This window comes from Podarcis raffonei, chromosome 3 (genome assembly GCF_027172205.1).
Source record: "Podarcis raffonei isolate rPodRaf1 chromosome 3, rPodRaf1.pri, whole genome shotgun sequence".
Classification (NCBI taxonomy): Eukaryota; Metazoa; Chordata; class Lepidosauria; order Squamata; family Lacertidae; genus Podarcis; species Podarcis raffonei.
In genome coordinates, this window is record NC_070604.1 from 35,234,111 (window position 1) to 35,260,812 (window position 26,702).

Genomic DNA, 26,702 nt, shown 5'->3' on the forward strand with positions numbered 1-26,702 from the left:
TGCTGCATTTTTGGAAGCTGCACAGTTAGATTGCACTGTGGGTACTAATTTAACCATATGCGGCAGATGTTTGCATCACATATGGACTTGAAGCGTTCTTCACTTAGTGCAAAAGTGTATGCATGTAGTGTATATGCTCATCTATAAACAAAAGGTAAAGGGACTGCTGACCATTAGGTCCAGTTGCAGACGACTCTGGGGTTGCGCGCTCATCTCGCTTTATTGGCCGAGGGAACCGGTGTACAGCTTCCGGGTCATGTGGCCAGCATGACTAAGCCGCTTCTGGCAAACCAGAGCAGCACACGGAAACACCATTTACCTTCCCGCTGGAGCGGTACCTATTTATCTACTTGTACTTTGATGTGCTTTCGAACTGCTAGGTTGGCAGGAGCAGGGACCAAGCAACAGGAGCTCACCCCGTTGCGGGGATTCGAACCACCGACCTTCTGATCGGCAAGTCCTAGGCTCTGTGGTTTAACCCACAGTGCCATCCACCTTAAAAGCATTTTTCCTCCCTACCATGCAGCCTTCTCTCTTATCCCTGCCCTACCCACTTACTGCTAAAGCATTTGGGCATTGCAGGGGTGGAGAAATGACACTGTAGGATTGGGGAGAGAGCTCTGATAAAGGCTTGTAAAAATCACCAAATGATGTGATGAAATCAGATGAAGATAAATTCTCTCTCCTTCTCCCAGAGCTTTGGGTCTCCCAACTAATTTGACTGGCAGTAGTTCCAGGGCAGACAAAATAAACAACTTCTACACACGATGCATAATTAACTTATGGTCACTGTTGGAGACAGGCGGCGGGACTATCTGGGCCCTTGGCTGGATCCAGCCCGGCTCTCCTTATTTGCTTATGTGTTGTTCTGCCAAGCAAAGAAACCTACGTTTTGATCCTGCTGCCTTCCAAAGTTGACATTTTCTCCAAATGTTTCCATTGAATATAATTAACATCTGGAGAAAATGACAACATTTGGCAACGTACATATTAAGTTTAAATTGTATTAAAATGTTAACTGTGGAAAGGGCACAGAGCGGCGGGGGGGGGAGCACCACCCAGCAGGATTAGAACCCCCAGTCCGTAATGTTCCAAACCACTGTGCTACTGCTCCAGAAGAGAAAACTGCTGCTTTTAATTTAGCCCTATAATATTTTTCCCATAATGAAAACTTAAGCAAACAAAAGGAAAATTTATGCTTATCTCTTATACTTTATTTTGTTGCTAGGAAATGCAGTGTGGTGTAGTGATTAGAGTGCTGAAGCAGGACTGGGAAGATCCAGTTTCAAATCGCCACTCAGCCGCAAAGCCTGCATGGTAACCTTTAGTCAATCACCCATCTCTCAACTTATCCTATCCACACAGGGTTATGAGGTTTAAAAATGGAGGGAGGGTGGATCATCACATATCCCACCATGAGCTCCTTGGAAGAAGAGGAGCATAAGAATCAGGTAAAGAGTGCTACTGTTTAGCACAGCCTTCTCCCAACCTGGTGTATGCCAGATGTTTTGGCCTATAACTAGAACCAGCTCTTGCAAAGCATGGCCAATGGTCAAGGATTATGGGAGCTGTAGCCAGCTTCAGTGTCAAATCTACACATTTTCCCTAGGAGGCAAAGATCTGCACTTCTGCATCCTACCCTGCCGCTGCCAAGAGTGGCCGTAGCAGGGAGAAATGTAAGCTTCTGTAGAAAGACCTGCTTCCTTGTCCACCTCAGGAAGAGGAAAGCCAATGGTGGCCAGTGGTGTTGGTGGCGGGGGGAGGGGAGTTTTCCGCCTTCATTGCCATCCCACCACCACTGGACCTCAGTTTCTCTCCTTTAGCTCTAAACAATTCAGAACAAAACAGCTGGACTGGTACAATCCTGAACCAAGCAGGAGCAAAAGGCATGAAGGTGTTGGGCTTGGGAGATTTTTGCAACCCAGGAAATGGAAGAGGCCTGGTCCATGATGTCAAGGTGTACATGCCTGGTGTGTGTGTGCGTGTAGGGGGCATAGGTTAATGGTGGGAGCACAGTTGCTACTGAAGTTCTAGATTGTTTACACTTCTCCCTAATGAAAACAAAGGCACTTTCAGCATGTTCCGAAACAGCCTTCTTTATTACATCTCATGGCTAAGTTCTGGTACTAAATGCAGGTTCAGGAGCTGAGCCTTAGTAAGCCTAGCACAACCTTAAGTTTGACAGAGACAGTACAGACTGAGGATAATTGCTGTCCCCCATCATGCCTGGATATGGGAAGGAAAAGGTTAATCCTTCTCCTGCTAGGAATTCAACTTTTCATTTAAGGCAACAACAAAAGAAGCTTTTAAATGCTAATTGATTCACAATTAATCCAAGTGTGGGTGAGAATTCCAATAGGAATTCTGCCAAGTGAAACCACCTCTCAGAGTGCAAGGCCAGTGTGTTGGAAGGTGAGAAATAGCTGTGAAAATAAAGGGGAATTCCTCCCATCCCTAGTATTTTTTGCTCACATTAACTCCCTTGAGCTTGTTTGTTTGTTTCTTGGCCAGTCACTCCACCAACACATGCTGCTCCTTATATGTAGCAAAGCCAGCTCTAGGCACCATTTTCCAAGATCAGCCCAAGATGTTCTAAGGAACTGGAAAGTATTATACACCTGCCCAAAGTGGCCTACTACCATTCCACATGTCACAAAAAAGCCCCTCATTCGAAGACTGGGCAGAGGAACCTTAATCATATTTCTGAACACCTGTGGGGTGTTCATCAGTCTTAAAATCTATCAATGGACACTTAAAAAAACAAAACATCTGATGGTCCCAACTGTGCATTGGCTCTTTGAACAAGATACATCATGATACATATTTTTTTTTACAATTATCATCGTAGGGAAAAGTGGATAGCTTCACACTGGGCTCTGCTCCAGCTGTCCTCTAGCAAGAATTAAGAATTTTAGAATGCTAATAATGGGAAATTGGGGGGGGGGATTCCAGTAGAAAAACATGGTCGCTCCTTTGAGTCTTTTTTGTTTAATGCTGGAGTATAGCAGCACTCATGCAAGGTGTTTAAATTCTGAAATGTTCAAACGAAGTGTAAACATTTCTTACAGAGAATTGGGGTCTGTGCTAGAACACTGGTGCATGCCTGCAGATAGGCAACTTTGAAATAAATAACTCAAGGAGATTGGAATTTTAAAATATACATTTCAGATTTGTTTTGTTTATTTTTTTTAACTACTGCTAGAGCACTGGAGAACTCCAGGCATAACATTTAAAAAACAAATAACACATTAAAAATAATCTAAAACGTAAGACTGAATTAAAGAAAACATGCAAGAGAGGGTCTCCCAAGGGCTGTAAAATACATCATATCATCTTTTCTAAGGTTTACATGAGAGCTCCAATTTGCAAGAAGATGATCCGATATTGGGACACACATATACACACCCCTAACTGAGCAACTTCCACAGCCCTGCGCTACCAAAGTCAGAGCTCCGACATCAACAGGGTCAAAGGAAGGTGGGGTCAGAGTGGTTGCAGGGGGGTTAGAGGAGAACCAGGAAAATGCTTGGATCCAGTACCTTTACAATCACCCAATATGCCCCCAATTGTGGGAGAAGTTGTGCCAGCTCTAGACATGAATTTCTCCCTCCTATTTCCTTCTCATTACTCCCAACAAGGAGGAAAGAGTAATAATAAAAAAACCCTCTGTCCTCACTTCTGTGCTGCCAGCAAATGTCCAGAAAGACTTTGGATTTCCTCCTGCCAAGCCTTCTGTAGGTAAAACAAGACCTACTTCACTGAAAGACATGCTTGTTCCTTTGAGTGACTAAAATGTGCATGCTTTCAAAGGAAGAAAAAGAGTTGCCTTTCTAGCGGCAGATGCCAACTTGCTGCTTTCTAGTAATTCTAAACAAACATCCATGGAGAAATTTAGGAGGAGATAATTCCATAAGTGGAAAAAGGGGAAGGAAGAGATTATGGGGAGGCCAAAAAATGCCCCCAAACAGCTCACCGATATTAGCAGAGCTAAACCACTGATATTTCTGCACTTTTTTTAAATTTAAAGGTGGTTCTTTCTAGGTTATCAGACAACCAGTCAAACTTGGCTACCTACTGATACCACTACAGTGGTACCTCGGGTTAAGAACTTAATTAACTCAATCGGTTCTGGTGGTCCATTCTTAACCTGAAACTGTTCTTAACCTGAGGTACCACTTTAGTAAATGGGGCCTCCCACGGCCGCGCAATTTCTGTTCTCATCCTGAAGCAAAGTTCTTAATCCGAGGTACTATTTCTGGGTTAGTGGAGTCTGTATCCTGAAGCGTCTGTAACCCGAGGTACCACTGTACAGGTAAACAAAGCTGTTCAGAGTTAGGGTGTTTGAACAAGATAGCAAGGAGAAGGGGCTGCTGAATTTCAGAGGTTGTCTAAGTTGAGGTGCAATGCTGAGCACTGCCCTCTAAATCACTGTCTCAAATATCAGATTCCTAATCAGTAACATGCCATTGGGGGAAAGGCGGGGGCGGGTAATGATTAAAGCTCAGTTTGAGTGTGCGTGCTTATTGTAGATTGAGAGAACTCCAGCTAGCACGAGCTGACATCAGATTTCTGTGTTTTGATAAGTAATAACAAAAACATGTTTGGCCCATCTGATATTGGGTCACTAATTACACTAATTGATTATTTTGCATCTTCCCATAATACAAAATTCAACAGCAGCAATGAATAATGTGGGAACTGCAGTCAAGTGCCCATTTGGAAAAAGGAAAGAGGAATGGAGAATTAAAATCTTGCATACCTATTGAATAGACAAACTTGCATAGTTTTAGAAATAGCTTGATAAATGTTTGCACGTGTTACACTAACTTACCACAGTATCAAGGGCTGTTAATTGCATAAGCTTTTCACAGATACAGAAATGAAGGGGTTCTATTTTGGTGTGTCTCTGTGTTATGAAGGAGAAGGAATACTTAGAAAAACTCAGGGAAAATACTGCTACTGCTGCAGCATTTATAATCTTGTGCTGCCCCACAGTGGATAAGTTCATATGGAGAACTGTATCTCAGTATCCTTTTCTTCCCATTTGAAAATTCTAGGATGGAATTAGCTAAGAATTCCTTGACGTTGTTACGGTACCCTGAAGAAAAGTGCTCTTCACAAAACATTTACCTTATTTAACTGCTTTCACCTTGTTAGCTGACTTCTAGCTCCTTCCCTTTTGAATCACTTGGAGGGGGCATCTCACAATGATGGCCAGGGAATATGGCCATGCTGCTGGGATCTTCTACCAAGGCACTTGGTACAGCTACAGCTGGCCCTGAATGTCCACATGTGTTTGCATGGATGTCTGCTGTGGAAAAGCCTAAGCATGATTGTGCAGTGCCCAAACTGAATGAAAGCCCATGCACAAACCTCTGTTCATGGATATGCTTCTTCTTCACTGCAGACATCCATGGCAGGGCCAGCTGTGTGCAAGGGGGTGGGGCCAGTAGTGCCTGCTTGCTCTGCTTTAATCACATGATGCCTCTGTCATACAATGAACACACCAAGGAGGCTTACGAATTACCTGTGAAGTCAGGCTGACCCAGCATAAACGTAAATATGAGCTGCCTCAGCAAATGCGTCAAGGAACTGAGGTCTTGCTAAGGTTATCGAACTTAGTGTTGTCAAGCATTGTCTAGGGAAAAAATCAGTGAAACCATATACAGTGGTACCTCAGGTTAAGTACTTAATTCGTTCCGGAGGTCCGTACTTAACCTGAAACTGTTCTTAACCTGAAGCACCACTTTAGCTAATAGGGCCTCCTGCTGCTGCCGCGCTGCCGGAGCCTGATTTCTGTTCTCATCCTGAAGCAAAGTTCTTAACCTGAAGCACTATTTCTGGGTTAGCAGAGTCTGTAACCTGAAGTGTATGTAACCTGAAGCGTATGTAACCTGAGGTACCACTGTAATCACAAAGAGGTAATAAGTAGATTACTCACAAATGGGGGCTAATTTGCCACTCAAGATCAAAATGGCCTGTTTAACTGTAGTGCTTCTGGACTTAGTGGGGTGTGGTGGCATAAGAGTGACTTTCAGATGACAAAGGGATCAAGGTTCCCTGCACCTATCCTGATCTGCTTTGTTTTTATTCACTGTTTATGTATATAGTGCTTTACAGAGTAATACAGGAAAAGCAGGTTCCTGCCATGAGGAACTCAAAAATTTAGCATTCTGCAGAGGGAGAAACAACAGAGGGGGAAAGACATGACACAAGGGAACAAGAAAAATAAATGCAGCTGTTCTTCGGACAGGAAAAGGTTAAGTGAAATGACTGTGCCTAATATGCTTACATGGTGTCAAATACAAGTTAGTATTTTGAAACAGTAGAGCTGTCAAAAATTATACCAAGCTGTAGTTTTTCCACCCCTCAAGCTCTATTATAAGACCTTGGATGGTTAAAAAAAAGTTGTTTGAAACTAAAGTATAATTCTTCTTACTCTTGCACTTTAATTGAACGTGTTCGCTATAAGTAACTGCACGAGAAGCCTTAGTGAACACGTTGTCATTATGTGAAATCCCTTGTCACGGGTGAGACAGGGAGTGAGAGGATTACAAGCCTTTTAATCATGTACAGATTTCCACAAGCAGTTGCAGGAAGCTAAATTAATTCCAAATTAAAGAGTGGCATGCAACTGTATTACAAGGATTTTCACGTTAAAAGGAAACAGGACACATTCTTCTTCTGTGACAATCTCCTCCAGCCTCTCCCTATGAGACTAGCTCTTCCAAAGCTATAACAGATTTTTAGACAGCACTAGGAAAGAACTGAGTGAACAACCTGTTGTGCAGAAACCTGGAGTTCCTCTAGATCCCAGGTACCCTCTTAAACCAGTCTGACCTAGAAAGCATGGGACAAGCAGAAAACCATTCAGACATGTGTTTTCTGGGCACAGGATAAGTGGAAGTGTGGACAAGACCTTTGTTCTCCTTAAGTCTTCCATTCTGAAGCCAAAACTAAAATGCACTCATTAAAAGTATTTTCACATAACTTAAATCCAGCATATCCAAGTAGCCCTATATGGCCCGGTAAAAGGAAGTTTTGATTCTTAGTACAGTGGTACCTCGGGTTACATACACTTCAGGTTACAGACTCCGCTAACCCAGAAATATTACCTCGGGTTAAGAACTTTGCTTCAGGATGAGAACAGAAATCACGCGGTGGCGGCGCAGTGGCAGCAGAAGGCCACATTAGCTAAAGTGGTGCTTCAGGTTAAGAACAGTTTCAGGTTAAGAACGGACCTCGGGAACAAATTAAGTACTTAACCTGAGGTAACACTGTATAAAAGGTAAAGGTAAAGGTACCCCTGCCCGTACGGGCCAGTCTTGACAGACTCTGGGGTTGTGCGCCCATCTCACTTAAGAGGCCGAGGGCCAGCGCTGTCCGGAGACACTTCCGGGTCACGTGGCCAGCGTGACATCGCTGCTCTGGCGAGCCAGAGCCGCACATGGAAACGCCGTTTACCTTCCCGCTAGTAAGCGGTCCCTATTTATCTACTTGCACCCGGGGGTGCTTTCGAACTGCTAGGTTGGCAGGCGCTGGTACCGAACAATGGGAGCGCACCCCACCGCGGGGATTCGAACCGCCGACCTTTCGATCGGCAAGCCCTAGGCGCTGAGGCTTTTACCCACAGCGCCACCCGCGTCCCTAGCACTGTATACTTGCTACTTAATTGTATACTTGTATACACTTAATTGTATACTTGTATACACTGTATACTTGCTACTTAATTGCTCATTAAAAAATAGAATAAATGGGCAAGATGGTTTTGTGAACTGCGCAAGGACTTCTGCCTGCAAAATGGTGCTTTCCCCTCTCTTCCCCACGTTCTGTCCCTGCATCCCCAAAATTGGCAGGGGTGGGGTGGGGAGAACCTCCAAAACAGCACACGGGGGGGGGGAGGGGGATCATTCCCTCTGTCAAGCTGAAATGCTTGCTCTGACAGAACAATCAGAAAAGTGATGTTGAATTCCTCCCAAAATGTTTTATTGAATTTTTCTGTATCAACAACAATAGCCAGTTTAAACGAAACACGCATGGTACGATTATGGCCGTTGGCCATTCAAAATAAAACCGTCTGAATAAACACATTTTGCTATATTTCATTGGTTTCTGGTTGTCTCTTTATGAGACCTAGAACATTGCACTTAATAACGGTAAAATCCAGCTAACAATAAAAGTGCACTAAAAGAGCACAACATGGATTTAAAACACCAGTAAAACCACAGGAGTCATCAAAAGACACCAAGAAGCCATGAAAAGCCTGGACAAATGAAATGTTTTTTACCTGGGACCTAAAAGCCAGCAGATTCAGTGCCAGATAAAGAAAAGGAAAGGGTTCAACAAGTGAGGGACTGCTGAGAAGGTTCCTTCTCTGATAGCCACCCACTTTGCCTAAGAAAATGAAGCACGCAGAGGCAAACTTCCATGTGAACATTCCAGCAGATTGATATGGGAGTAGGTGTCGTTCAGGTACTGTTCTACTTTACAGCTACCCAAATAAAACTGATTGGGAACCTGTGGCCCTCTAAATGTTGTTGGACTCCAACTCAAATGAGCCCCAGCCAGCATGGCCAGCGGTCAGGGGTGTTTGGAGCTGTAGTGCAGTAAAATCAAGTCTTGAATGCCAGATTATGACAAATTTGATCAATCCCACGCATCTCAACAAATTGTTAGAAATGGCAAACACTTAGCTTATAGAAAGTGTTTCAAAATTAACATTTTGCCAGTACAGTCAAACCTCGGTTGTTGAATGTAATCCATTCCGGAAGACTGTTCGACTTCCGAAACATTCGACAACTGAAAACTGAAAGTGGAAGCCTCAATACAATAGGGAAACTGAAAACGGAAGCCACATAGCACATTTGGCTTCTGAAAATCGTTCAAAACCCAGAGCAGTTACTTCCAGGTTTTCAGCATTCGGGAACCTAGGTTTGACTGTATTACCCATGGGCCTTTCTGACCATGTGAGCTATCTGCTCCAGAGAAGCCTTTTCACCCCGAAAAATAAGACAAGGGATAACCCATAATAAACCCATACAAAGTGAAATATTTCTGGCTGTGCAATTTTTCTCTCCATACATTTAAGGCAACTTTACATTCTTCTTGTCAATATGCTCTGAGGGCTGTTTCACAGTTAACACATTTTAGGTATGTACCCAGTATGTTTCAAGATTATATTTTAAGATATAAGGTAGAGCATAAAGTGTGAATTCGACACATCTTTTGAAACATGCGCATTAACCTACACATGCATTTGTTAGGTAGTGGGGATTGGGTGCCACTCCCTGCTGAAAGTATGTACATGCATGATGACAACCCCAGGCTTGCTGTCTCCTAATGGGTGAAACAGACCTAAGACTTAATGACCACCGCCCCCACCCCCCCCACCCCGGTCTGCAAAGTTCCTTTTGAAACTGTGAGCGCAGAAAACAATTTTAACTACTGACATGATGTAGCAGAATAAATATTGAGGAATAATTTTTCATATCTGTGGAGCATTTGGAACAAAGAACATCTGTAAAAAGTGTCTCTCAGGGATGCATTGTACTTTGTTTGAAGGCAGTTTAAAATGGCTTTGCATGGTTCTCTTCAAAGTTGAGAGATCTTGGAATTGCATAACAATGTCGGTAAAACACACACACACACACCAATGCTACACACTTCATTTCAATTAGGCTGCTGTGGGAGCCATTAGTGGATTCCATGAATGCTTATTAGGGCTGGGGTCAAGAATAAAATGCTTAGCAGATACTGCTTTTTGTTCTTGTGAATTATCTGTACAGTGCGTGCTATCTCACTCACACTCACTCACACACACACACACACACAGAGGCATCCATGTCATCTTGGGCACTACATGATCACTGTTGAGCACATACAAATAGGTCTCCCAGCTGAAGATATCTGTAAGGAGGAGCAGTCCCACTTCCCATCCTATGCATGCCCCACTTTCACATGAGTAATGTCTGAAGGGACCTAAAGTGTTTCAAGAGTATATCATGAGATGTGGCTTCTGGGTGAGTTAAGGTAGAGACAGTTGATAATAAATATGTGTAAGACCCCAAGAAAGTGGGGTCCTCCTATAATTGTCCTCCTCCTATAATTCAGAAACTGCTTTAATTCAGAAACTGTCCTCCTTCTATAATTCAGAAACTGCTTTAATAGGTACTAATGTCCCTCTCTCCCACAATATATCCACAAATGAATTTAGCAAAATAACTCTGAAGCTGCAGATTGGCTGGTTCACATCCTGTTATGCTGAAATGAGGCAAAGTGGAAGAGCAAGTGATGCATGCTTTGTTTCCCATGGCAGACAGGAGGACAAGTTATAAAACAGGTGCTGCAACAGAAGTTGGGAATCTGCAGTCCTCCAGATGGTGTTGAAGTCCAACTTCTTCCAGCAGCCACAGCAAGTACAGTCAATGTCATAGTTCAGCAGCATCTGAAGGACCACAGGTTCCACAAGCTTGTGATAGAAGCAACTATGGTTGTTTTGAATGGCATTAGTCAAGATGCAGTGAAGGTGCTGCACAGCCTACATGCACACAGAGGAGCCAGGTATGAATCTAGATGCAAGTCAATCCAAGAAGTGGTTATAAGCCGGTGGAAACCTGACACCAACCACCTGGTGGCAAGATGATCAGTGGCCTTTCAAGCTGCTTGGTAATCTTGATGTTCCTGGATACTGCTTTGGGCAGTTTCCCAGAAAGGAGATGCATTTGGCTTATTTTCAGCAATTATGGTTTACTGTCCTTAATTCTAAGGGTGGAATTCAATGAAGTGTTCAGGCAAATATTCTCCTTGTGCAATGAAACATTCTCCCCCTCTCCTCCCCCTGTGCATCCCTTAAATCTGTTATAGTATTCCCCCAACCCTGCAGAGCATATCTGGTGGTGATATGGGGTGCATGAGGGGAACAGAGAGAATAAATAATAAGCAAGTATCTCACTACATGCCTTTGAATCCAAGGAGAGGGAAAGCAGCACTGAATACAATGCAGGCTTTCTCCAACCCACCCCCTGCTGTTGATGGTCCAGTGTGGGCTCCAGATATTCCCAGTAAAAGCCAAGAATAGACTGCAAACAATACATGTTTGGAAAGTCCCCAAATAAGCACAAAACAGTCAGTTGTTATTGTTGTTTAGTCATTTAGTCATGTCCGACTCTTCGTGACCCATGGACCAGAGCATGCCAGGCACGTCTTCCACTGCCTCCTGCAGCTTGGTCAAACTCATGTTCATAGCTTTGAGAACACCATTCAATCATCTCATCCTCTGTCGTCCCCTTCTCCTTGTGCCCTCCATCTTTCCTAACATCAGGGTCTTTTCCAGGGAGTCTTCCCTTCTCATGAGGTGGCCAAAGTACTGGAGCCTCAGCTTCAGGATCTGTCCTTCCAGTGAGCACTCAGGGCTGATTTCCTTAAGAATGTATAGGTTTTATCTTTTTGCAGTCCATGGCACTCTCAAGAGTCTCCTCCAGCACCATAATTCAAAAGCATCAATTCTTCAGTGATCAGCCTTCTTTATGGTCCAGCTCTCACTTCCATACATCACTACTGGGAAAACCATAGCTTTAACTATACGGACCTTTGTCAGCAAGGCATAGCTGTCAACCTTCCCTTTTTCTGCAGGAAATTCCCTTATTCCAGCGCCGCTTCCCACTGCTTCCTTCTGCTATCCCGGATTGTTAGATATCCAATAGACTGTCCCCGGGACAGGTGAGGCTTCTGATCCCTTATTTTCGAGGCTGCTGATCCCTTATTTTCAAATCTGAAAGTTGACAGCTATGCAGCAAGGTGATGTCTCTGCTTTTTAAGGTGCTTTCTAGGTTTGTCATTGCTTTGCTCCCAAGAAGCAGGCGTCTTTTAATTTCGTGACTGCTGTCACCATCTGCAGTGATCAAGGAGCCCAAGAAAGTAAAATCTCTCACTGCCTCCATTTCTTCCCCTTCTGTTTGCCAGGAGGTGATGGGACCAGTGGCCATGATCTTAGTTTTTTTGATGTTGAGCTTCAGACCATATTTTGCGCTCTGCTCTTTCACCCTCATTAAAAGGTTCTTTAATTCCTCCTTACTTTCTGCCATCAAGGTTGTGTCATCTGCATATCTGAGGTTGTTGACATTTCTTCCGGCAATCTTAATTCCAGCTTGGGATTCATCCAGCCCAGCCTTTTGCATGATGAATTCTGCATATAAGTTAAATAAACAGGGAGACAATATACAGCCTTGTTGTACTCCTTTCCCAATTTTGAACCAATCAGTTGTTCCGTAGCTTCTTGTCCCACAGTCAGTAGGGGGCCCTAATCAGTCCACATGCTTACTCTATGCAGGCCAGACCTAAATATTTCTCATCAAGGTTTTTAGAGCTGTATTATCACCACAAGAGGGGGCTCCAATTCAGTAAAATAACGAGGGCTGAGACTGTTCTCTTTTAGCTACAGATTGTAACATAAAGGATAGCTAACGAACAGGAAACACCCTCCTGAGAAAGATCACAGCATAAAACACTTAGGGAAATTAATAATGCAATAGGAATGGGCTTGTCTATGCCACGTTTTACAAAGCATAAATAATATGTGGGATGGATTCCCAAAGATAGCAAGAGCTGCAGCTGTAAACCTATTAAGAAAATTGATTAAAAGAAAATCAATAAACTCTATCAAGGTGTGCTAGCCTTCCCAGATGGCTTTTTCCCCACCCCCAAGAGATGATTATATTAACTATTACTTGAACTCAAAAACCCTACTTACCAAAATGTCAGATTCATCAATGGACCTTTCTCCAAGAGAAGAGCATCCATTTCAGTAAACACCAGCCTCTTCCTTCCCTGGAACTGGCACTAATCTCATGACAATCAATAACTGCACATTATCTCCAGCAGTCAGACTAAAAGCCTATTTGTGCCACGAACCACTGAAAATCTGGCCAATGTTGGTGAACTTATGGGACTGCTATCAAGCAAGGCATACAGAGCATCCAGGGTTTTCTTATCTTCTGGTTTTCTTATGTTCTGCTTATTTTGGCATTGCCTTCAGAGTCATTAACTTGCCACGAGTGCCATAGGTTGTGTGTGTGTGTGTGTGTGCATGCGTGCACGTGCTGACATCTTAAAGGTAATTATGATGGAACATTCTGAAGGAATACCACCTGAATAAATTCCATCTGGATGAAAGGAACTACAGTACAAATTCTCAAAATCACCGTTAGTTTGGTAAATGAGACTCAAGTTTGCTTTTGTTAAAAGTAAGGGGTGTTCACAAATAGTGTACCGTCCATGTACCAGTGTAACACCTGTGTATGCAATAGCTGAGCTGAAGAAAAAAATCAACTAGCGTACACTCACAAAAAACCCATTTGTACAGTGTATTTGTAGAGACTGCTTGTACCCATCTTCAGTGTGACATGTGAACATGATCAATAATCCATTCAAGTTATATTAATATACTTTATCAGAAATGCTTTATCAATACATTCAAGTTATATTTGTATAATTTGGTAACTTGGCTGTGTAAGTGGGAACATTTCTTTCCAGGTAGGGTACACGTTAACCACTTTGGACCACTGGTTTGCCTCTGAAAGGCAGACTTTCTCTCAGGATCACACATACACACACATGGTCTTTATTACTTTTTATTCATGTTTCATACTGCAAAGCGACATGTTATGGAAAGCACAGAGTTGCCTCCCAAACCAGCACCCCCTGTTGGGTTCTCCAAATCCTCTCTATAAATGTACTAAACCGGATTCTGTGTCCATAATCTTATATGAATCCTTTCTCCCTTCATCAGCAGCCTATTATGTAGAGCAAGTATGAAGAAACACACAGTGAAGTGAGGTCACAAGTTAATGGCAGTTAAGTATTACTGCTTTTTAGGGGGGGGATGGGATTTTGGCACAGGAATGCTAATTTCTGCAGCAACCCTGTAATTTTTCATGACATGTATGTCTCTGAACTGTGTAGTATCTGGCCAGGGTTATATTTGCCAAGTCCAGTGAATATCAGTAAAGGTTTTAACACTCAACCAGTTTGACATTCATTGGCTGGATAATGTATTATGTACATGCTATCTGGAGTTGTTCACTATGGACCGTACCAGAAACACAAAAAGCAATTACAGTGGTCCAGTAATAGATGCAGGCATTAATATACATTCCCACACTTTTAAAGCATACACGCCATCCATTTAAAGCCCATTACTTTCCCCAAAGAATCCTAGGAACTGTAGTTTAAGGCTCCAGGGAAATGTAGCTCTGTGGAGGTAAATTACTATGATTCTCTTCGGTGGGTGGGTGGGATGTGCTTTAAATGGAAAGTGTGTATGCAGTTAACGCAGGTGGCACTGTGGGTTAAACCACAGAGCCTAGGACTTGCCGATCAGAAGGTCGGCGGTTTGAATCCCCACGACGGGGTGAGCTCCCATTGCTCAGTCCCTGCTCCTGCCAACCTAGCAGTTCAAAAGCACGTCAAAGTGCAAGTAGATAAATAGGTACCACTCCGGTAGGAAGGTAAACGGTATTTCTGTGCGCTGCTCTGGTTCGCCAGAAGCGGCTTAGTTATGCTGGCCACATGACCCGGAAGCTCTACGCCGGCTCCCTTGGCCAGTAAAGCAAGATGAGCGCCACAACCCCAGCGTCGGTCACAACTGAACCTAATGGTCAGGGGTCCCCTTTACCTTTTTATGCAGTTGAAACAAAATAAAAAATAAAGAATTCCTTCCAGTAGCACACGAAAGCTCATACCTATTACAAACTTAGTTGGTCTCTAAGGTGCTACTGGAAGGATTTTTTTTATTTTTTATTTTGTTTCAACTACGGCAGACCAACACGGCTACCTACCTGTAACTAGAACTATGCAGTCTACATTTTTCCTCAGACACCATTCTCTCCAACCCCTCTATCCAATAACAGTACAATGGAGCAAGGGATAAACTCTCACCATGTTCCTTTGAAACCTCACACCTGATTTATACAGACCTTACTGTTCTGCCATGCCACTAAAAACAAGTGTAGGACCAAATATATATGGTCTATGGGATGATGGCAAAAGGCCAGGCAGAAATACAAATCCCTTTAACCAGCAAAAGTATTTGGAATCCTAGCCAAAGGAAAACAGAAACCAGGGTTTGAGGGGGAAAGGAGATGGGGAGAGAGACTCCCCCCCCCCCATTTTGTAGCTGCAATCCAGACCTACCTATCTCCTGTCATATATGGAGATGAGGCCAAAAATCCTCATACTTGTGGTAGAATGCAGCCATGCAGTGAATGGGTTGATCCACAGAAGACTCCATTAATGAAGTTGCAAACTAATAGCCCCAGACAGACAGCGGACAAGCTTCTCATAGATGGATTAATTGTGAATTTTGTATTCATGCACACTAAAAGTCTACTGATAAATGATGGGTGTTTTGCATGAGTGAGACGGATCAGGCTCAATGATCATCAGATGGTGCAGATGGAAAACTTTAATTAACAGATGTGTGACCCTGTGGCTCTGTTGTAAGTTATCAGGACATTTATTGGACTGCAGTAAAGGGAACACACGTGTGCACAACATGGGCACCATTTATCATTCCCCCCTCTCCCAGTTCTAGTCTGCTTTCCCTTTTGCTCAAATAAAGCCACTTCAAGCCATAAGTGCAAGGAAAGACTGGTAATTTAAACAATGCTGTGAGCCAGGAAAGGCTAAGCACCAAGTCAAGATTACCATTCATTTGACTCAATTGGTCCCACAGTGAAATCCCAGTTTTACAAAAAGGCCCTGAAACTGGTATAATTTTAAGAGTTGATAACACCTCAACTTCAGATCCTCTAATATAGCACTTGTAAGGTCCCCAGCTTGTGCACAAGTTGTGCTGAGTCCTGAAGGAAGGGAGTGGATAAACCAAAACACAGCACCAAATTCTTGCTCACTTTTCTGGGTGGGTTTAATGCAGAACAGCATGTACTTCCTCCACTGCATCTCTTCAAAGCCCAGACTTTCTCCCTTGCAAAGCAGGGGAGTAGAGGGAATAGCTTTCAGTGGAGAAGCAGTGGGGGGAAAGGAGAGTGCTTAATCCAGGGGTGGGGAACCCCTGGCCATTCAGATATCGTTAGAATATAGCCCCTATCACTCCTGACTATTGTCCTTGCTAGCTGGGGCCAATGAGATTTGGAATACAACAAGATCTGAAGGGCAACAGGTTCCTTATCCCTCAGCCATTCCCTTCTGTCTCTTGCTGTCACTCCCAGAAGATTTTCCCAAGCCCCAGTTAACAGATTCAGGTGATGGGGAAGAGAGAGAAATTACTAGTATGGGGAAATTAGGAGGGAGTGGTGGGTGTGGGAAGGTGGAAGGATTCCCTTCCCCATAGGAGTTAATTCCTATGGGCTCTACTCTCCCCATAAAATATTTGAGGGGGCCAAGGCCCCCAAAGTTGATGGGCATGCCCCCCAATATTTTATTCAAGTTGATACCCCTGCCCCTCCCATCTGCTGCTCTCTGCTGGGAACTGTTCCTACCTACCACCCTTTTTGGAAAGAAAAAGCAGCAGCTGGACTTTGAAGATACACAATAGAGACAGGATATGTAGTCCACCCTAAATGCCTCTACACAACGTTTCTTTAGGTGCACACTTAGGATGTTATATCTGTGCACCTAATAATGTAGAGTGTAAATACAGCAAGCTGTGTTGGAACTGACAGTGCTGAGCTAACTGGCAGGTTTACATGCACATTGAGCACTTCTGAGTACACAGAACTCCAGACCAGGACACTCTGGACTTTTTAAGAAGGAATCTACGGAACTTAATTGAAGCCATACCATGCAGCCTTCAAACCTTGGACCAGATTCAACTAAATAGTTGCATTAGCATAAACCAGCGCCAGGACACCCACTACTGCAATGGGGCTTTCCCCACTCTCTTCAATTTGCTCTGGGCATCAGGAGAAATCTCCAGAACACAACATATGTGAGGAGGAGGGAGGGGGGGGTCATCATTCCATCAGGCAAGCCCTACTTTGAATTCCAGCTCTTGATTATTTTTTTTTATATGGGTCAATGAGGACCAAGAACCTTAGTCTTCTGTTCTAAACCCAGTGAAATAAAATTCTGACTCATGACACTGACCTGTATTCAGGCCTAATGAATGAGATGTGTTTTGAGCACTGTATAACTAAATGGAAGCTCTAGTTTTCTTTCAATTCCCCCACTATGCATCAGGACATGTCTCAGAAGCGAGTTGCTGCTCAAGAAGAACGCCAGCTGTTTTTAATTTTGGGAGCTCAGATGCAAACTGGATCCACAGCAAGAAGTCATCAAAGGACAGGTTAAAAAAATACTTGGTGCAGACAAAAGCTGGTTTGAAATGATTATGTATCTCCAGTAGAGGATATCCACATACCTTCTTCAGACAATGAAGCACTGTAGAGACTCATCAGAGGAACAAGGACTGGAACTTTCATTGTTTAACACTGAAAAGATGCACCAAAAAGGAGATTCAATGCATAGTTAATAATACTGGTCGGTATTGATGCCATTAATCAACAACTGGACCCAAATTTCAGTTAGTTTGTGGACGTTCCTGGAAGACATGTTTCTCATCCTCACCCCTGCAAGTCACATGCAACTTCCAAAAAGAATCCTCTGAGAGGTTAAGAGGAGATGGGGCATGGTGGGGTGGTGGGACTTCCCCAAATCAAGCTGTGGTTCTAAAAATAACCCAGGAAGGTAGATTATTTCTTCTTGGAAGTCACATAGAGCCCTTCTCCAAACTGGATTACCACAGGGAGTGAGGGAATAGGTATTAAAACTATGTCACTGAGTCGGCATTCAGGGTGTTAGTCCAGCTCTGTAACATCTGCAAGATGAAGTGTGGCAAGCACTTGATTAATGAGGCTATCAAGAGGCCATGGCTGACATTCCGAGATTTCAAGTTACGCACAAGCTCTCTCTTGGGACAGAGCAGTAAAAAGCGGCAGGGGGAATACTCACTTTGGAAACAAACAAAAATGAGTAATACATTCTTGTTCTCCACCACTATCCTGATCTATGAGGATCCTTGTAAAGGGGGGGGGGGTAATTTTTGAAATCTATATAATTACTGCCTTACAATGGATACTAAAAATGTTCTGTTTCGTTATCATGCCAGGTAATGATACAGAAGTTGCTGGTCTTGTTTGGAACAAGGCTAGACTTGCACAATTACAGCATCACTGAAGCGTAAAACATGAAACTGATTAACTTGTGTGGTAGATTAACTAATAAATCAGAATTAAATGGTGTTTTCTGAAACACTTTTCTGGGTCAGTTGCATAGCTGTTTAGGGTGGAGTCTGCCATAAGTCACAATGAATTAGGGCAACACAGCAGCATCACAGGATTTCTACACTGGGGCCTTGAGCCAATATTGATATACCAGCATAAATTCTTAGCAACAGTGACAATTGATGTATATTTAGTTTGATATTAATCTGTGCTTTTTTTAAAAAAAAGTGTTCACTATTAAACATAATTTTCAATCAATGTCTGATCTAATTTGACTGAGAAAGTAGTTGCAATCCAAAACTCCACAACAGTGCAATGCAATGCATGTTGGATTGAGTAGAGGCTAAAAACCTCATGCAATTAGGGGATTTGATACAATAAGTCAACATTTGGGAGAAGATATCCATTGTCATCCCCTTTGCATGTAGTAGTGTGATGTTCTGTTCAATATGGTGCTGTGGTCTAAACCACTGAACCTCTTGGGCTTGGCAGTTGGAAGGTCGGCAGTTCAAATCACTGCAATGGAGTGAGCTCCCGTTGCTGTGTCCCTGCTCCTGCCAACCTAGCGGTTCAAAAGCACACCACTGCATGTAGATAAGTAAGTACTGCTGTGGCAGGAAGATAAACGGTGTTCCCGTGCGCTCTGGTTTCTGTCACTGTGTTCTGTTGTGCCAGAAGCGGTTTAGTCATGCTGGCCACATGACCCAGAAAGCTGTCTGTAGACAAACACCAGCTCCCTCAGCCTGAAAGCGAGATGAGCGCCGCACCCCCATAGTCACCTTTGACTGGGCTTAACCATCCAGGGATCCTTTACCTTTTACCTTTATTCCAGTCAACGAGCCATGCCCATTTCCAGGATACTCTATTCCATTTCCCCTTCTCCCCCTTAGTAGTCCATTCTCCTCCTCAATCAGGGATACAATATTTCACGGACTTATTTGAATGTGATTTCTTTGTGGGGTTTTTTGCCACCTTAGGTTCTGGCTTTCCTTTTAAAAAAATGTACTTCAGCATTGCAGGGAGTTGAACTAAATGAACTAAATGTTGCTGAATCTAAGATGACCCTCTAAAATAAAACATTGTATTAGAGCAGCACCTTATTTCATGCTACCTTTTTTAGTAAATACTTGTACAATGCTGTGATATGAGTGTGTTTCTTTTATATTTCATTGTGCAATTAAACTAATTAGTTGCTTAAAATCAAGACATCTAATCAGCCCAGTGTTATCATCCAGTACTCTGCAGGCTAGCGTATATATAAATATGCTGACTGAGCTGGTTTTTGACTTGCTCTATTAAAAAAAAGTCAGTAGGCAATTCTAAGTGAAACATGCTTCAATAGGTCATTCCACCTCCTACTGTTGCTGTCTTTGAAATTAATTAAGGATTAATCCTAGATCAATAGTTAACCTCACTGCAAAATTTTATAAGAAACATTGATTCTTTACACACATGTCAATAGAGCAATTTCTTAAAGAGGAGACATATTGCAGAGATTATAAATTTAAGAATATATCAGCAGTGAAAATACAAGATGCATAATGATTTAAATCAGTGTTCCATTTGGTCTTGTATTGAAGGACAATGTTTCAAGCAGCAATACTTTTGAAGGTAGCAAACCTTTAAAACCACAAAAAATAGGGGAGGGGGCCCATACCCAGCAGAAGCAAAAGCAGAACTGGCCCAGTAGAAATATCAGAAACATTCAGGTGGGCTATCAGACCATGTCTGCATAGGCGCTGGGCATAAATTAGAGCCACAGCTGGCCTGAGGTAGTTCACTGTTCAGGCTCATTCAGAAAACTTTTTTGCTCTACGTGTGCTACAATTCAGCCCCAGTTGGAAGAAATGCTTCCCAAATAAAGTGTCTGGGAAGCCCTTGCTGAGAGCCATGCATTGCCAATATCCCTTCCCCATGAACTCTTTCTTCCATACAGATGTGACATCTTTGTTACAAGGATCGGCAAACAGGTAATTTAAAGAGCTTCTGATACAACCACTCACTTTAACAACACCAAAAATAAAATTAGTCACTCTCTCTCTCTGACATTGCTGTTTACCTCAGGCAAAGCCAAACAATTTTCATGTGTCCAAGGGAGTGGAACTCTGCATTCTTTGATAGTTCTAGGGATACAAAATCCATCTGTTTGCCTAGGTATATAGGTAAAACACAGCTATGGTACAAGGCTGGACTTGGCCATGTTTCTCTGGCAATAGGCCCAAAAGCCTAAAGTCTGAGCCAACTGTCACAGGTAGACACATGTAGGTGTACAATGTTATTTAAATGATAATGCACCCCTGAAAAAGCCTGGTTGAACAATTGTTCAGAACCCCTGACCTACCTAGCAGCAAGTCAGTATGTCAAGTCCAACATCTGGGGGTCAAGCCACACAAGCAAAGTCCAAAGGCCAGGAGACAAAGTCCAGGGTCAATTCAAGTACTGTAATCAAGTCTGAAGTCCAGCAGTCAGAACACAGTCCAGAATCAAACCAAAAGCAGTCCTGTAGAGGTTCTAGCACATTCTTATCAAGTCAAGGTCCATCAATATGGGCAGTTGAGCTCTACTTTCCTTTTGGACTTTGCCTGCTGATGGCAGCACCTGGGCTTGATGAGGCATGTGACCCTCACCTGTTTCAAGCCTATTCCAGCTGAGGAATCACACCCCTCCTCCCAGAGCTAGCGAGCCCCACCTGGCCAGCTAGGGAGATGGGCTGTGGGCCTTTGTCTGCCTCAGCCTCCTAGAACTCTTGCTGCTCCCTATGCCTCAGAGCCCACCATGTTGGTAGAGACAGGGGCCCCTCTGGTGATGGGTCCTACTGCTCTGGTTCCTGTGCACTGACCTCCATCCCCTCGCCATCCTCCATGACCCTGTGAGTACTTCCTGCTCCATCCTAACATTGTGCAAGCCTAGTAAATGAAACAATAGATGTGTAAATTAATATGAAGGATCCAAATTAATTGGTCTTATGCTAGCTAACTTGGAACTAAAGTGTGCTAGGGATGGAGAAGAAATTCAATTCAGTTCATATTTAAAGGTGAAGCAGCTTCATTTGTCCTTCCTGAAACCATATGCAAAATGAAACTTAGGCATTCTTCAAAATGTGCACTTCTCTGAATTATGCAATGCAGTTCTCCAGCAAAGTAATGTGTACAAAAAATGCATATATTAATGAAAATAACATACAAACATGCATTATGTAAGGCATAATTGCATATCAAAATGAAGATATTAGGAGAAATTTGTGTGAATTTGCAGATTAATTTTTATGAGGACACAACTGATTGGGAAATGGTTTGACACTAGCAGTCAATGTTGAGCCCAAACTTGTGTGAAAATTTCAGTTTCATCCACAAAGTAAACCCCTGTTACAGCAAAGGGCTGTGAGTGAAAGAGTGTTAGAACTGATAAGCACTCACTAGGTCCAAGATAACGATCCCATGGTAGGAGGGAAGGCACTCCAGGCACAGTGCAACTTTTGTGCAGTTCCTCAGAGATCGCATCCTATGCTGTGTGAGATAAAATGTGCTCATTTTCACTGTTCGGAGTGTGTGTGTGTGTGTGTGTGTGTGTGTGTGTGTCTGTGTAATAGCAAGAGAATTGCAAATGGCAGCCACTGATAACTTGTGGAGACCCTCAGAGTAACTGATGATAAGCTGCCTTGTGGGCAACTTTTAAAGACACCCCCCCCCCCGAGGTTTGGTTCTAAGCTCAAACTGTTAGACTCCCCTTTGGATTAAGGGTTTGCAGCTTTAATCACAAGTACTTTTCAGGAAGAAAACATCTGATCTCAATACCTGAAAAGATGAAGGCATCTCCCTTTCATCCATTGTTCAAAAGTTGAAAAGCCCCAGTAGTATACCACATGTAAGAGTAGCTGCTGCCAGACATCCCTGGGAGCAATGTGATAAACAACTCTCTTTTATTCCATGCAACCCTGTTCAAAACAGTCCCATTCCACAACACATGTCACTTTCTACCATTACTGCTTTATCAAACCCCTTTGTTTCATCAATCACCACCAGCCACTTTGACCCATAATCAATGAAAGGAGGCCTCTGTATTCCCAATGACACTTTGCCTTTCTTAAGCCCTTCATTACGAGTGAGTATCTTTGTCTAGAAAAACATAATGTCTTCTGAACGCCTCTGACCAAACATAACTTGATACGATCTCAGTCTTATTGTTAAGAGTTATCTGCAGCTGAATCAGAGAAGAATGAAATGGAGATAATAAAGAACGATTACCAGTTTGGGGATGAACTCCATATGAAAAAGCCTGCTGATTTATGCAACTTGGTTTCTGACTGCCTGACTGATGAACCAGGCATGCTGTTAGAGAAAGTATATTTCTGTAATATCAGTCACTGCAAGTAGGACAGGGTTCTTCTTACTTGATTTCAGAGACAGTAGCAATGTTAGAAGACATGTAAAAATCTTGGCCAATGATTATTCACATTTAAAGACTACAGAAGCCAGGGCCATCTTTAGCATATGCGTCGCTGGGGTGCAAAGATCCACCCAGTGCCACCAAATTTAGTTTAGCTGCCCCCAAAAATTTTAGGGAGGGGCAAACTCAAAGTTGTTGAGCTTTTTTGGGGGGAGGGAAATCGCTCACCAGTAACGACAACGCAGCAGAAATAACTGCTTTTGTTTTCCTGACTCATCGGGAATATTTGATGCTACAGAGGAGGGGGGCAGGAACTTTCATTCCATTGTTTTTCACTGCCGCCGATCAAGAGGGACTGGTATACAGTAGGTATACTTTTGGTGCCCCCCAGAATACATTTGGTGCCCCCCAGAATTCGGCGCCAGGGTGCCTCGCACCCCTTGCACCCCTGAATAAAGACGGCCCTGACAGAAGCTATGGTAAACAGAATAACGGCTTGGTCCAGAGATATGTACACTTGAAAACAATCTTAATACAACCAGTATTTCCTGCAGCCATTTGACGGCAATGCACATTTGAAGAGAATTATTTATGCTTGAGAGCTGAGACTTGCAGGCTGGAGTGGCATCCTCTTTGCCTGCATGAATCAGAACTCTGCATAGCTTACACACATACCCACACACAAGTAGAAACAGTTTTTTTTTACACATACACAAAGGCATGTTTCTGCCGACATGGGAGAGGACAGAGCTGAGCTTGTGAAACAACTTTTCTGTGTGTGCGCACTGTTAAAGAAAGTTGCCTGGACACCACAGGGTTTTCGTTTTGTTTTGTTTAAAAAAAGTCAGATGATTTTTTCCCCCCAGGATGCTTTTTAATAGTAGCCCATTAGAGGGCATCAAAGTATTACATATTTGTGGAAAGACTATATTGGGATAATGGGCAATGGATTCATTAATAGGGGTGTTATTGAACCCGAACCCAGCTCATTAATTTATATTGGAATGTTAAGTGTGTGCTTAAATCTGTCCCATTGAAACTAATGGCATTGCAACATGTTTAAATGTAGCTGGCTTTCCCTTGACTCTCAAACTCCTTTGAGGTGTCACAGAAAAAGAACAGGAGGAACTCTAAGAATTTGTATTTGAGGGACCCAGTGGGCTGCAGGTTGATGATTCCAGGTCTCAAGAGGTGTCTGATCCCTCAGGAGGGAACCAGTCTTCTGACAGGGGGTAAGGGTGGAGAGTTAGACCCCAGGGAAGGCTCAAGTGAGCTAGCAGAAGAGGGTCCCAGCACTCTCCTTCCAAATACGCCTTTTCTTTGCCTTTTGTGTCACCTCCTGTCACTCACAAGCCTTCTCCCTCTGGAGAGGCGGTTGAGAGTAACCCTGCCTCCATCTCCATGGAGATGCCAGCACAGAGCAATCAAATTTAGTATAGCCAACCCACTCAAATGGATGCCTTTTTTTGCCCAGTCTCAGGACTTCAGCTGCCCACCCTGGGCACCCTTCCTTCAAAAGTAAACTGCAGAGTGGCGCTTGTTGGCTCAACGTCTGAGCTCGCACCTAGCCCTGCATTTAGTCTGTCATAAACCTGCTTACCCTTGTAAATTGTAGCTTGTTTTATCCACACATTAAAGCCTTTGGCAGAAATCGGGTTGTGAGTTCAAGTTCTCCATCAGACGGGGAGGGCCAGGACACAAACACAGTCAGATTGGAACAATTTATTCTGGTTTGTAGTGTTCCTAAACTGGTTGTAATGATAAAAGTAGAGATTTCCCCTTATAAACTGCAATGGTTCCTGTGCAAATAGTTCTGCAGTGAGACTTGTGGCATTCTTTATAAATGACATCAATATTTCATTTGTGGCAGGGTATAGGAGCATCCAAATGCTAATTTTAAAAATGTTCTCTTGAGGAAATCTTGCTGCTCACTCAGCAGGGGTTTATATCCATTGCTGAGCAATCTTGCAGGCACAGCATGACTTTGATTCCTTATTCCTCAGATACAGAAAAGAAAAGACTTGATCCTTGGTGCTGGGAGTTAGACAAGAGTGTTTGCCCCATGCTTCCTGGCAGCCTGCGACCTAAAAGAAGAGAACAATGTCAGCTTCCCCCCTGAGGCAAATTGCAGCAAGGAGGGTAGTTTTCACTGGGACCAGAGCAGAGTGGAAAGGATCAAACTCCTCTCTGTGGCCCTGATCCTTCCCCCCAGCTGTTGAAAGAAAACACAACTGCCGAACTACATGTTCAGTATAAATGTGTGTTTTTGACTCTCATCCTTGGCTAACACCCCTCTCCTCAGGGTACATTTCCTTTGTGTTGTTTCAGCCTGGGCTCTAGAGGAGGATGTGGGCTCCCAGAGAACACATTTCCTCAGAGGTCATTATCCTTATCTATCAATGTCGTCCGCCCCGCCCATGAGATCTCACTTGTTCTTAAAGTGAGGGAAATGAGGTCCAACCAAAAGCTTGCCACCTGTTTGACTCCTTGTCAAACATGTTTTTTTCCTACTGTCCAGGAAACAGGATTTCCAGCAGATTTCTGTGGGGACCGTAGTAGGAAATTATACAAAAGTAATGACATAAAGTAGTCAGGGAAGGTGGAAAATCGTTAGGCCCTGCTCCAGCTGGGCTGATCCCACCCCTCCCCCCACCCAGGGCCAACTGTCATTAACTGCCCAGAGGGAAGGAACAGTGTGGCTGTTTTTTGAGCTCCCAGTCCTTGGTGCATCTCTTGTGTTTTATAAATGTCATTAGCTGCCTTGAGGACTTCAGCTAGTTGTAAAGCGGAGAAAAAAATCTAAATAAATGGAATATGCATAAATAAAGGATGTTTGCGTTATTGCCCCCTGCCCTGCCTGTTCATTCTATGCACTGAAACTGTTTCTCATCACCAAATTCACCCTTGGCAACGCAGTGGGGAAACAGATGCTTGGTTCCCACCAGTTTTTGGAAATGAAGCCCCCACTGCTCAACTTCAAATCGCCATTGAAAGAAACAGAGGAGCTCCGTGCAAATGGGAAAAGTTTCTGGGGAAGCAAAAGAACAGCAACCCACCTCAAAAAATAATGTGAAAACACCAAAGCACTTGGGGGGGGGGCTCACAAAGAGAAGAGACTCTTTGATGTGAATTGTTTGTAAGGTTTTGCCAAGTAGTACTCATTCAATGGACTATGTGCTAGGAATACCATAATATAACAAAACATTCTAGAGGGTTCCTTCCAGCTTTACAATTCTACAATTCTATGTACCTAAACAGTGAGAACTATATGAATTGGTTCTCTCACATAGTAGGTGAGATTCAGTTGGGAGCCCAAACAAAAAATAAAATACCTGCAATAGGTGTCAAGGGAAAATGTTTCTATCCTTGATTTTGCCCTGATATACTGCTTTTCTATGGCCATGTTTTCAGATCATGCTAAGCCATGGTTTAGCCCGATGTACAAAAGCAGGAATATGCCTCTTCCCCTCCACCTCAGCAATCCTCCTGCACGGTCATGAGGAAGATTTTGAAAGGATTTGGTTTTCCTTTTCCTTAATGTCAGCTTGCCATGTCATGGGCACCAGGCTTTGTGCTTAAGTGCTAACTGTGGTCTGTTTAAGCTAGTCTGATTCATAACCCATAGTTTGAAGTGACTTTAAAAGCACAGGACGTAAAGATTTGGCAAAGTAAAGCAGAGGTCCCTGTCAGCTATGCTGCCTGAGAGCCTTTTAAGTGGAGATGCCATGAGTTGCACCAAATACATTTACCATACTCCACCAGGCTTCAGCTATTTCATCTTAAAAAGGTATAGGTCACAGCCTTCATAGTTAACAACTGTAGGTTTACTGGTGCACGCTAGAAGCAGCCGACATACAGGAGAATGCCGTCTGGACAAAACCCAGCGTTCTAACAGAGAAGACCTCAATTGCCAAATATTTGTACGCCAGCTGCTATTTTAGTCTACGACCAAGTCAACAAAACCTCCAAATAGAACCCCAGAAATTGCAGGCAGGTCAAACTGCCCACAAATCTTCATCTCAAAAGCAGCTCCAGGCAGTAGGTTTTAAATCTAATTCTTTTCAGCATTAGGTGGAG

General features: G+C 43.3%; 1 long non-coding RNA gene across 1 annotated transcript; it reads right to left on the reverse strand.

Annotated features, from left to right (window-relative positions):
* Nucleotides 1-20,344: 20,344 nt before the first annotated feature.
* On the reverse strand, nucleotides 20,345-24,969 carry LOC128411622 (uncharacterized). The gene is made up of 4 exons (XR_008329850.1): nucleotides 24,226-24,969; nucleotides 22,484-22,567; nucleotides 22,034-22,129; nucleotides 20,345-21,145 (listed from the first exon to the last, which is right to left on the reverse strand). It is a non-coding gene; the product is annotated as an uncharacterized LOC128411622 (long non-coding RNA).
* Nucleotides 24,970-26,702: the final 1,733 nt, after the last annotated feature.